The following is a 12495-nucleotide window of genomic DNA, read 5'->3' as shown; positions in this document are numbered from 1 at the left end:
CCAGGCTAATGGGAGACTCCCGCATCTGGAACACTCACCCCACTTGGTCGGGTCAGTGAGGGGTGTTCACAGGAGGTGAGCCCCAAAGCAGCTACCTGGTTTTTAGCTCCCAGTGCTATCAGAGGGTCTCCCACTTGCTTTCGGTTTATGCTGTATCACAGGGAAGTTTGGACAGAAACCAGCTTTGCCCCCCTGCCATGCACACCTCTCGCTCCCCACAGCCCCGCTCAGAGCCTCCCCCTACACTGGCTGAGGGTAATGGTCAACCACAAGCCAAATGACCCCCAGACTGACTGTCTCCCCGTGGGTGGCTCTGAGCTGCTGGCACTGACCCTAGAAGTGGAACATTTCTGGCCTCGTTCTGGGCAGGGCAGCTATTTTGTATATCTGACATGCATGAGTGACTGCAAGATGATCACCCCAATGGGAATCCCCCTTGCATCTGACGATTGCCCCAGTCAATCTGTCCCAGGCTGTGGATCAGTGGTGTGGGGCTGTGGGGCAGCCCTTCTGGTGCCATTACAGAGCCTTGCCCCAGGGCCCATAGTTTCAAAATAGCCTCTGCCTCTGGATGTTTACATTTTTAGGTGCCCAAGTGAAGACACCCAGGGCCTCACTCTCAGAGCTGCAGAGCATCCTCAGTTCCATGTGATTTCCGCCAGCATTGTGGGTGCCCAGCACTCCACAACACCAGCCTCAGGGTGGCTCAAAGCAGGGCCCCCCAAATACGAGGCACCCAGAATTAGGGGCCACTTTTGAGAGTTGGGCCTTAAATCCCGCACCCCGGGGCCTCCTGCACAGAACAGGGCTCAGCCCCCGCCCCCCATTCTCCAAGGTGCACCCACCGCCATCAGGGATCTGTTCTCCATCCCCCTGCTTCAGAGGCTCAGGGGATGGGACGTGTCCGGGTGGGTTTCTTTGGGAATGTGGAGTGGAAAAAACCCTCCCTCAGCCGAGACGTAGGGAAGAGCGGGCAGTGGATTCAAGATGGTCCCAGGTTCACCCAGCCAGGCCAGTAATTGACTGTTTCTTAATGTACTAGGCTCAGACTTGCGTGCTTGTTTTATTTTGCTTTGTGACTTACACTGTTCTGTCTGTTATTAAGCCCAGAGTAAGTAATTCGTACCTGGGGGAGGCAAACAGTTGTGCATATCTCTCTATCAGTGATATAGAGGGCAGACATTTATGAATTTACCCTATATAAGCTTTATACAGAGTAAAAACGGATTTATTTGGGGTTCAGGCTCCCAGAAGGGCTGAACACTGGGTGCTGGGAAAGTCCCTGTTAACTGAGAAGCTCCATGGCTGAGTGAATCTCAGTGTCTGAGGAACTGCAGAGGGGAGTGGTCCAACTTCTGGGTCTGTGCTGGAGCTGACTGGAGCATCTGGCTCAGCATGACAGGAGTTTAGGGGCACCCGTTCTGGCAGGAGGGTTGTTTTCAGTGGTACCCCAGCGCATCAAGTGACAGTCTCAAGGGGGTCTCTGTGACTGAACCCGTCACACCCAGCACCCACAGCCCCATGGAGATGCAGCCTCCTCTGGGGAAGAGCACATCAACCAAACACATAGAGGAAATATCAGCCAAGGGCTGTGGGGCAAACCCTGCTCTTACGGAAAGTGCCCTATGGGGCCTTTAACCTACACCCATCTGACAGGCCTTGGGATTTAAGGGCCCCCCCCAAGCTTCCCCCACAGAGTGACCTGCTGGGAGCTCAGTCCAAGGGGGAGGAAGCTGGAATTTCCCCCTGCAGTTCCAGTGTGTGATCCGTGTTGCTCACAGCCCCAAGTTGTCACCTCAGACTGCTGTGACTAGACATCACTGCCTGACCCCAGCAATGGCCTTGCAACTGTTTAAACAGCAGACCCTTTCTTCAGCATGACTGTCTCGTCCCTGTCTCTGTAGGGCTAATATTGGAAATCCAGGAGCAAAGATACAGTCTGAGCCAGGTGGCAGGGGTGGCGGGGAAGGGAGGTGTTGGATTTCATTCTAGTTCCTCTCTTTGGCTGACTCTGCTGGGCCTTTTCTCCATAGGTCTGGGCTCAGATCCCCCCTTCCCCTTCAATGCAGTGGGGAGAACACACCTGTCTCTGGACTGGGGGACACTGTCCCCCACTCACCAGGGGACCACTCTGTGTTTATGGGGAACTTTAGCCGGGGCACCAAACAACCTCCCCAGCTCAGTCTCTGTCTTTGCTCTTGGCTTCCCCATGCCCAGCTAGGGTGGGGTTCTCCTCTGTGTGCCGTTAATGATCTTGGGACCAACAAAGCTACGTCAACACTGCAAACATTAGTGATCCTGTCCCTGTTCCATGGTCAGCGTCCCAGCACCACTCGGGACAGAGGAGTCCCAGGCTGGGTCACACAATCAGGGGATTTTCTCTCCCTCGCAACCCAGGATCCCAGCTCCGTCCCCAGCAGGAGCTAACCTCAGGGCAAGGTTGTATTGAGGCTGCAGTGCCTTCCTCAGCCCAGCGTGGGAAGTTTCTCCCTCCTCACATGATTTCTCAGCAGTGGCAGCATCCAACTCACTGGGGCTGGAATTAAACAGTGGAGCGTGTTAGCTGTCAGAGCTGGGCACCCCCTGCAGCCCAGCCAAAGAGCTCACATGGCAGCCTGGCACATGCCTCATGCAGGCAGCTGGAGCTGAACTGCTGGTCATGCCAGTCCCTAAGGGAATTTGCAAAGTGGGGCAGCCCTGCATGTTTCTTTGAACTAATCAATTCCCTGCTGTACCTGCGACACGCAGCATTAAGCGTGCGCTTACACACACCCTGCTGGGGTTTAATGCCACTGTTTTAACTGGTATTAGCCCCCGCAGTGGAGAATGATATTATCTAAGTTGAAGCAGAGTCTGAATGAGCTCTCCCCTGACATCTGGTGCTGAGCTGTGGAAAGGGACTTCAGGGGCTTAGCTTGTTTGCATGGGCAAAACCACCCTGCCTAGGTGCTCAGCAAGATGGGACTGTTTGCCCAAATGATCACTTTTGGCTGGTGTTGGATCCCCAGTCTCCTTGTTATTGGGACAGGAGTAAAAGACCATTACCTTTCCCATAACTGGTGTTTTTTGACATGTGTAGCTCATGTCCATTCAACTTAGGTGTGTGTGCTCACCATATGCAACAATGCCAGAAATCTTTCCCACAGCAATATCCATAGGGGACCAGCTCTGGTGCCTTCTGGAGTGGCACGCACATGCCGTGGGATATAGGGCACCGCCAGCTCCCCCCACCCTCAGTTCCTTCTTGCTGGGAACTCTGACAGCGGGGAAGGAGGGTGGGTTGTGGAACGGCCATGAGCAACACATCTCGAAGAACACCAATTACGAGAAAGATAACTGTCTTTTCTTCTTTGAGTGATTGCTCGTGTCCATTTCACAGTAGGTAACTCCCAAGCAGTACCCCTGGAGGCGGGTAGGAGTTCACGGACATGTAGACTGCAACACAGCGCTGCCGAACCCAGCGTCATCTTTCACCTGCTGCGTGGTGACAGAGTGGGCCATGAAGGTATGGACAGAGGACCATGTCGAGGCCCGACAAACGTCCTGGATCAGGATGAATGCCAGGAATGCCGCCAAGGATGCCTGTGCTCTGGTCCGAGTAGGCTCTGAGGAACAGCAGTGAGAAAAGCTTTAAAATGTGATTGCCCGAGGTTCAAAACTCAGAATGCAAATAAACTCCCCTCTTTTGTTCAAAGTCTCATTATTTGTGAATCAGTGTTCTGATTTTTGGAGGGTATAAGTGGCACGTGCCATCTGCACAAACCCCTAGCACCCAGATACAGCTCTGCAACTGCTCCCTGCCCTAGCGGGTCATCAGTAAGCTAACCAAGGCCTTTATGCATTGAACAGCTCCCCCTTCCATTGTTTAGTTAAAGGAAAGTTCAACATACCCAAGGCAGCCCTTCAACCAGCCCCTTGGCAGGAGGGCAGACTGCATGTGAGTGCGTCAGCCCCACAGCCAGGCCCTTCACCCCCAGGACATGGCCACCCTCCATTCCTTCCCTGGAACCAGTCCCTTGCTGCTCACTGCAGCGCCTCTCCCAGCCGCAGACAGCTCCTGGCAGGCTGGGCTCCTGCAGCTGGCTGAGAGATTCCCGCCTCAGCTCTTTCCCCTGGAACTCTCCTGCTCTGTCCCTTGGGCCTGTTTGCTCCTACCTGAGCACTGGGAGCCTTTTCTCCGGGCCATGGGCTCATTGGCCAATTAGCTGCCACCCAGGCAGTCAGGCCCAGCTCCACAAAGGGATTTATTCTCCTAACTTCCATTGAAACCCTTGGCGGAGCCGGGCTTTAAGTACTGACAGCTGGCTGAGCTGGGCTGGTTCTCCCTAAGAAGCCTGGCATAAGCAGACTGGGCCCTGACTGCCCTTAATGGACCATCCAGACTGGGCCCTGACTGGAGAAGGTCCCAGTGATCAGTGACTTGGAATGAACAAGCTGCAGGAGAGCGACCCAACACGCAGAGGAGAAAACTGCTATAACGAACAAGCCAGAATCTCCCCCAGAGCAGAAGGGAGTCAGTGGACAGAGATCGCTGAGTCAGTGGGGTCAGCAGGGTCTCTCTGCCCCTAGCTCGGGGGACCCACATTCTGGGTGTCTGCCCCGATGAAGAGCTAGAGGCAAAATCTTCTCCCATCTATGCTGTGGAGTGAGAAGAAGATTGTTGAGAGGTGGCTTTAGCTGTGGGGGATCCCAGCTAGGGAAGGGGGATGGGAATTCAGCTCTGGGCTTCCCCCGCAGTGCCCCCGATGGACCCCAAACAGAAACCTGCACAGAAACCCCGGGTCCTGACAGCGGGACAATGGACAAGCCTCCAGGAGAGAGCGTAACAACCCTACGCCTGTCTCTCGGAGCCCCAGGTACCAGCCTGCAGTCCTGTCCCCAGGGTCACGCTCAGGGGCCCCCGGCATGCTGGGATGCTGGATGAGCTCTGCTCTCAGGGGTGACCTGTGGATGCTGCTCCAGCTCTTTGGGGTTCCCTGGGTTTGGGTGCAGGCAGTGCGTGTGTCAGAGAACCCCGGGGAGCCAGGGAAGGGCGATGGCTGGAGACGGCTTCGCAGATTCCCACAGACACAGAGTAACCAGTGATGGGCACCCATCTTCAGTCACTGCTGGGCTCCCTTCTGCCCGCATGGGGACCCGGCGCCCACCCATAGTTCACTGGGGTGTCTGGGCCCCATGCCCAGGATTTAGTCACTGTCTGCCAGAACGTAGGGGCCTGAAACACAAGCAGAGAATGAGGGACAGTGCAGAGGAGCAGAGTAACCCTTCCTCCGCAGTGAACCCGACACCCTCCCCTGGACACAGGGCTCCACACAACCCCGAATGCACCTTACCCAGGCCAGCCCCACCCCAGTGCACCCCCCCACACACACAGCAGGGCACACAGTACCCAGCCAATGACAGAGCCCACTCTGCCCCCAGCAGGGCTGGGTTAGGGTGATCGGCCCTGCCCCATGGCCCTGCCTCACCTCTCCTTGGGGGGCAGTGGGAGGAGCCATTCCCCCTTGGGCTGGTTGAACCGCCCCACATCCCAGCTCCGCGGGGACCAGCTCTTACTTGCTGATTTTTCCTCCACAGGATGACACTGGATGCTATGACTCCAGCCAGAGCCAGCGCAGCCAGGATGATGATGGCCAGGACCCCGGGAGGCTGTGGGATGGAGAAGGGCTCATGTCACCGCAGGGAGCACCCGCTGGGGCATCCTCCTAGAGCATCCACAGGCCTTCACTTTCAACGTCTCCCCAAGAGCATCTGCAGAGACTTGGCATCTGAGGGAGGGGAAAGGCTGAGCCGGCACGGGGAGAGGGATGGGTGCAGAGGGCAGGCAGCCTGCCAGGCACTGCCAGACATGCCGGCTGGCAGCAAATACAGCAACCCAGCCCTTCCTTTATAATGTCATCAGCCAGTGGAACTCACTGCCACAGGAAGGCACCTTATCCAGGAACTTAATGAGAGTAACTGACACATCACCCTTTTCTGTGGGTCACATGAATACCTTGAGCAAGAAGAGTTCACACTAACAATGGGTAGGGATATTGACCTTCCTTCTGCAGGGCCTCACTCCATCTCTGTAATTCCCATGGGGCTGTTCCCCCACCCCTGGGCCCTGCCATTCACACACCCTTACCCCAGATGAGTGCGGGCTCTGGCAGGCTGCTGTGCTCCACCCAGCAGGCGTAGCGGTGCCCGTCCTCCTGCTGCGGGAACACCTCCGGGGATGTCCCAGACGACTGGAAAAAGGTTAATGTAGTGCCCATCTTTAAAAAAGGGAAGAAGGAGGATCCTGGGAACTACAGGCCAGTCAGCCTCACCTCAGTCCCTGGAAAAATCATGGAGCAGGTCCTGAAAGAATCAATCCTGATGCACTTGCGTGAGAGGAAAGTGATCAGGAACAGTCAGCATGGATTCACCAAGGGAAGGTCATGCCTGACTAATCTAATTGCCTTCTGTGACGAGATAACTGGTTCTGTGGATGAAGGGAAAGCAGTGGATGTATTGTTTCTTGACTTTAGCAAAGCTTTTGACACGGTCTCCCACAGTATTCTTGCCAGCAAGTTAAAGAAGTATGGGTTGGATGAGTGGACTATAAGGTGGGTTGAAAATTGGCTAGATTGATGGGCTCAATGGGTAGTGATCAATGGCGCCATGTCTAGCTGGCAGCCACTATCAAGCGGAGTGCCCCAAGGGTTGGTCCTGCGGTCGGTTTTGTTCAATATCTTCATTAATGATCTGGAGGATGGTGTGGATTGCAACCTCAGCAAGTTTGCAGACGACACTAAACTGGGAGGAGTGGTAGATACGCTGGAGGGCAGGGATAGGATACAGACGGACATAGACAAATTGGAGGATTGGGCCAAAAGAAATCTGATGAGGTTCAACAAGGACAAGTGCAGAGTCCTGCACTTAGGACAGAAGACTCCCATGCACCGCTACAGACTCGGGACCGAATGGCTCAGCAGCAGTTCTGCAGAAAAGGACCTAGGGGTGACAGTGGACAAGAAGCTGGATATGAGTCAACAGTGTGCCCTTGTAGCCAAGAAGGCCAATGGCATTTTGGGATGTATAAGTAGGGGCATTGCCAGCAGATCGAGGGACGTGATCGTTCCCCTCTCTTCGACATTGGTGAGGCCTCATCTGGAGTACTGTGTCCAGTTTTGGGCCCCACACTATAAGAAGGATGTGGAAAAATTGGAAAGAGTCCAGCGGAGGGCAACAAAAATGGTTAGGGGTCTGGAACACATGACTTATGAGGAGAGGCTGCGGGAACTGGGATTGTTTAGTCTACAGAAGAGAAGAATGAGGGGGGATTTGATAGCTGCTTTCAACTTCCTGAAAGGGGGTTCCAAAGGGGATGGATCTAGACTGTTCTCAGTGGTAGCGGATGACAGAACAAGGAGTAATGGTCTCAAGTTGCAGTGGGGGAGGTTTAGGTTGGATATTAGGAAAAACTTTTTCAGTAGGAGGGTGGTGAAACACTGGACTGCATTACCTAGGGAGGTGGTGGAATCTCCTTTCTTAGAAGTTTTTAAGGTCAGGCTTGACAAAGCCCTGGCTGGGATGATTTAATTGGGAATGGGTCCTGCTTTGAGCAGGGGGTGGGACTAGATGCCCTCCTGAGGTCCCTTCCAACCCGGATATTCTGTGATTTCTAGGATTTTTATGACTGCGTGCAGTCGGTGTCACTGGCATTGGGCGGGATCCTGCTGGAGTCTGTCTCTGCCGGGATGTCTTCTCCGTCCCGCACCCAGGAGACATGAATGGGATGTGGGTAAAAGACTCTGGTGTGGCAGGAGAGGGTGACGGAGCTGCTGGGAGAATCTGTGTGGGGAAACTGAGACCTGGGGGAAGACACAGAACATGAGCCACATGCCAGGAACTGGGACAATGTAACAGACGAGATAGAGGCCCCACAACGTGCCGAGTACTCATGTGTGCATGAGGTCTGGTCTTCACCCATTTACACTGTAAATGGAATTAGTGAATCTGGTGTAAATCCCCTCTGCAGAGTCACTCACGCTGCTTCCATCGGTGTAGCTGACCTGCGTAGTTACCAGCACAGGTCTGGGCCCGGGTCTCCTTTGCTGTGCGCTGTCCCGCGCTGTAACACGGCTATGCCCAGGCAGGTTGTCACTAGGCCACCCAAACCCGCGTGTGCGATTTAGGGAGCTAAGGGCCAGATTTCCAAATGCCCCTCAGTGCCTAACCCTGGTGATTTTATGGGGAGTCAGGCGTCTCTGTTCAGAAATCCCAGCTGTCCCCTTTCTGCCTCATCAGGTATTTAAATCCCTTTGTCACATGGCCCCAAGTCCTTGTCCCGGTCCAGATCTCTGCCCTCAACTGCGGAGATACCAGTCCCGATCACAAGAAGCTCAAAACAAGTTTTTTCTTTGTATAATGACAGAATGCATCCTCCTCCTCTGCCCCAGCCTCTACTGTTATCTTCACACTCACAAATGGCTGGACCTTTTCTGGCCCAACTCAAAGCCCAGAGCAGGAGTGTTTCAGCCTGAAAAGGGAAGTCTGAGGCAGTTGGAAACCAATGGGAAAGGCCCTTCAGAATGGAGATGCTCAGGCAGCCAGAACTGCCATCACTGGCTAATAATCTGTCTGCACAAATAGCAGCCCATAGCACTGTCTGGTGCATTTAATCAGTTGACCTCAAAGCAATTTACAAACGGGTTGGTATCATTATCCCCATTGTACAGGTGAGGAAACTGAGGCACAGGGCTGGGGCATGACTGGGCCAAGGTCACCTCGTAGGCCAGTGGCAGAGCTGGGAATAGAACCCAGGTGTGCTGAGACCCAGCTCAGTGCACTCTCCATAGGGCAGTGTTTCTCAACGACTGGTCCATGGCAGCCTCCTTGCCAGTCCCTGAGATTTCCCTGACACAGAATATGAATATTTTAAATGTAAAGGTTTTCTGTACTTGCATTAGCAATCAGTGTATCCATTCAATTATTGCTGAACAAGAAATACCTAGGAACCATTGTTCAGTTTGTTCCCTCCAGTGGTCCCTGACAGTTCAGGAAGGCAGCAAGCTAGTCCCTGGTACCAGAAAGGTTGAGAAACACTGCACTAGGCAACACTGCCCCTTCTGGACATGCCCCATCCTATTGGTGTCACTGTGCCCCGTCGTTCCCAGGCAAAACGGAAGGAGCCCAGTCTTTGAAAGCTTTTCTAGTTCTCTGCACATGTTCCCAGAAGAGGATGGGGCAACCGACAGCCAATCATGATCTCGAGCAGGAAAAGAAAAGCTACTCTTGGACCAACAACAAAGGAAAAGGAGAAAGAACGGGACAGTGAGCGGGACAGAGAGATTTATTCAAGTGAGATGGTAATTCATTAATTCCCTGGGTTACTTCCTAGCCATTAGTGTCACGTTAGAGCCATTATGAAAACTGTTCTCAAAATCTGTGGGTCTCCTTGTCCTATGTTGTGGTTATGAAAGCTCCTTCTCAGCTCCTTTTACTTTCCTGCTTTCCAGTTACTGTAAACAAACCATTAACACAATTCTTCTTGTTTCTTCCACATTCATGTCCTAGTTCCAGTTGTTGGGGGCAGAGTCATGGGATGTGTTTGTGACACTCTATGCCTTGGGGAGCGTGTTATGCTTATAAGAAGCACACGGGATCTTTTCAGGGGAAAAGGCAATATGCCGCATTTATTGAAAATACAACTCTTAGCGTGTGCATTTATTCATTCACACACACCCTGCAGATGGTCTTACAGTTACCAGTTACAGTGACCAGCTCTTTGTCAATCTAATGGCCAGTTAGATTGAACATAAGCGAGGAGCTGGGCTCCGTTGGTTGCGATCCGATGCTCCGAGGCTTTGCAGTACTGAACCTAGATTCTTATGGCAAAACACCCCAGCTTTATACTTGTCAGTTCCCACTTTACTCTATGGATTTTGCAATGTCATTCTGTAATCGTTAGTACTTAAGTGGGGTTAATCTCCGGGTTTTCCGCTGTTATCATTTGGTGGTTTTGTTGGCTTCCCATCGTAAGCTCTTGTTTGTTGTCTTGCATTCAGGGGTGCCTGCCTCGCCTGTGAGGTCATCAATGCTGCTAACATGTTTAGCGTCGGATACAATGGATGTTTTCTGATTGTCTCCTGGTGTTTTCAAGTCTCTCACTTCTTCTTGACCATCTGGACATTTGTGATGGCTTTTCACACTTATTCTGAACTATGCACACATTTCTCACTCACACCAAACAATTTGACGGAGACTTTCGGACAGGATAACATTTTAGAAAGGATGATATGGTTACTAAAGGGATTACAAAAGAACCTTATGCAACTTAGTTTGCAATGCAGACAAGAAACACAACTTAATTTGTAATGCAGATAAGAAACAAGACCTTCTAGCAAATCCTGCAATGAAACCTTATCCTAAAACAAAAGGTGGCCAGGACTGTTCTGGTCTATTCCTGCCTGAAATCAGCTTCAGACATCAGAACCTGGCTGATGCCTCTTTACCAATGGCACACGAGGCCGTTTCTTCCTGCTCTCAGAAAGGGTGGCTGGCAGAATATGGTCAAATCCTATCATACATCAATCCATTTAATACATGATTATCCCTTATCTTTCATTATGCCAAATGCAAACATAAAATCCTACTCCTCTAGGTGCCCTGTAACCCCCATATTCCTCATCTTGGATTGAATTGTGATATTACACGTAAACCATGCCATGCAAGGGATCAGGGGAAAGGTTAGGAGCTGCCAAAAGTCACTCTTCTCTCTGTCTAGATATGTGCCTCCTCAATGCCTATGAAATGACAAGAATCATACGGTTTTCACTGAAACATGCTGTAAGTTGTGGAATCAGCCAAAAATTAGCTTCCCCAGAGGTACTAGCAAGGAAGGTCAGCAACCCCCGGGTGGGGTGTGAAACAACCCATCAATAGCCATCGTCCAGCAAGGAAGCTCCCATTCAGTGATTCACCTGCATGAGGCCACAGCAAGGGAACTGCTCTACCTTGCTGGGAGATTGAGCAGCCGCCCCCCCAGACATGCCTGGATTGGTGCTTCCCAAGCATATGGACTGAGGGTATAAAAACCAAACCCAAACACAGGGGCCCATGCTTGGCCTTTCTCCTTCACCCACCTACACTGCAAGCAAGAAGGACACTGAAGACTTGAGACTCCAACTGAGGGGACTGGCCCAGATTTCAAGGGAGAAATCTGGATGCTACAGACTGCAAAATTCAGGAAAGGGATAAAAACTGCTTAGTCTTGTTGTTGCCCAGCCTATGAGGGTTGAGAGTTCAGACTGCGCGCTTATGTGTTTATTTCTTTTGGTAACTAACTCGGATGTTTTGCCTCTCAGTTAATACCACTGAAAATCTCCATTTTGTAGCCAATAAACTTGTTGACCTGTTTAACTTTACCAGTGAGTTTCCTTGAAGTGGATGGTAAATTCCTCAGTTATCAAAGGCTGGTGTATAGCCACTTTCCACTGATGAAGTGGGGAAGCAATTAATAATATAGGTGGCATATTCCTGAGATACAGGGCTGGGAGCTGGGGGGATCCGGCTGGTGCCTCCCTGTGTGATTCATGAGTGGCTCTGGGAGCATTCATGCGATCAAGCTGGGTGTGGGGCTCCACATGTGGTTGTGCTGAGTGATCACAGCACCTGGCGGGGTGCTGCTGGTCACTAGCAGGGCATTGTGAGAGACAGCCCAGGCTGGAGAGGGTTCAGGGGGCACAGCGGTCCCATGGTCCCAGGCTGCACCACAGGGGGATCCCATCACAGTGTCCTCCTCCAGCACCCATAGGGAATAGTGTGCCTCTAGGAGGAGCGTTTGGGGTTTGCTGTGATGTGTCACTTTCCAGTCAGTGCTCTGTCTCTTGTCCTGGACACACCCCTGTCAATCAGGAATTGCTCAGCTGTGCTCTGCAGAGAGCTGACTGGTTACACAGGGTGCAGCCCAGGACAGGACTGAGGTGTGGCAATTCTGAAGGGCATGGTTTTAGACAGCTAGAAAATCACAGGAACAACATTGATCCATAAAGCAGAGTTAGGTGCTTAAACTCCTCGTACAATGCTTGGGCGATATGGGCACCTTACAATACAACTCACAAAAGCCAGTTCACTGGGCAGGGAGCCGGCCAAACCCGCGAATGGGAGAGACTGTCAAGGGGGAGGTGTCCTAGCCTGACCCGTCTCTCACAGCACTCACCTGGGCTGTGTCCAGCTGCCTCGCGTAGCTCGGGGCGTGAGTACCAACCTCAGGGCAGACTGCTACACACCAGGGCACAAACCCCTTTTTGCGGATACAGACTAACAGGGCTGCTACTCTGAAACCCATGGGGAGTGGGAGCTCTACATTTTGATTTCACCCACCAAGAGCAAACTCCCCAGGCACGGTAACAGCCTGAACAGGGCGTCACAGACAGTCCCCTTAGGTACTGTGCTCTATCCTGCCACCTAGGCAAGCCTGCCTTTCTTCTAGATCCATGGTTCAGTGAGGCCTGAGCATGAGCTGGT

The sequence above is a fragment of the Lepidochelys olivacea genome (assembly GCF_965140295.1).
Source record: "Lepidochelys olivacea isolate rLepOli2 genome assembly, chromosome: 5".
Lineage (NCBI taxonomy): Eukaryota > Metazoa > Chordata > Testudines > Cheloniidae > Lepidochelys > Lepidochelys olivacea.
The sequence above is the reverse complement of the archived record's forward strand: the minus strand, read 5'-3'. Positions refer to the sequence as shown.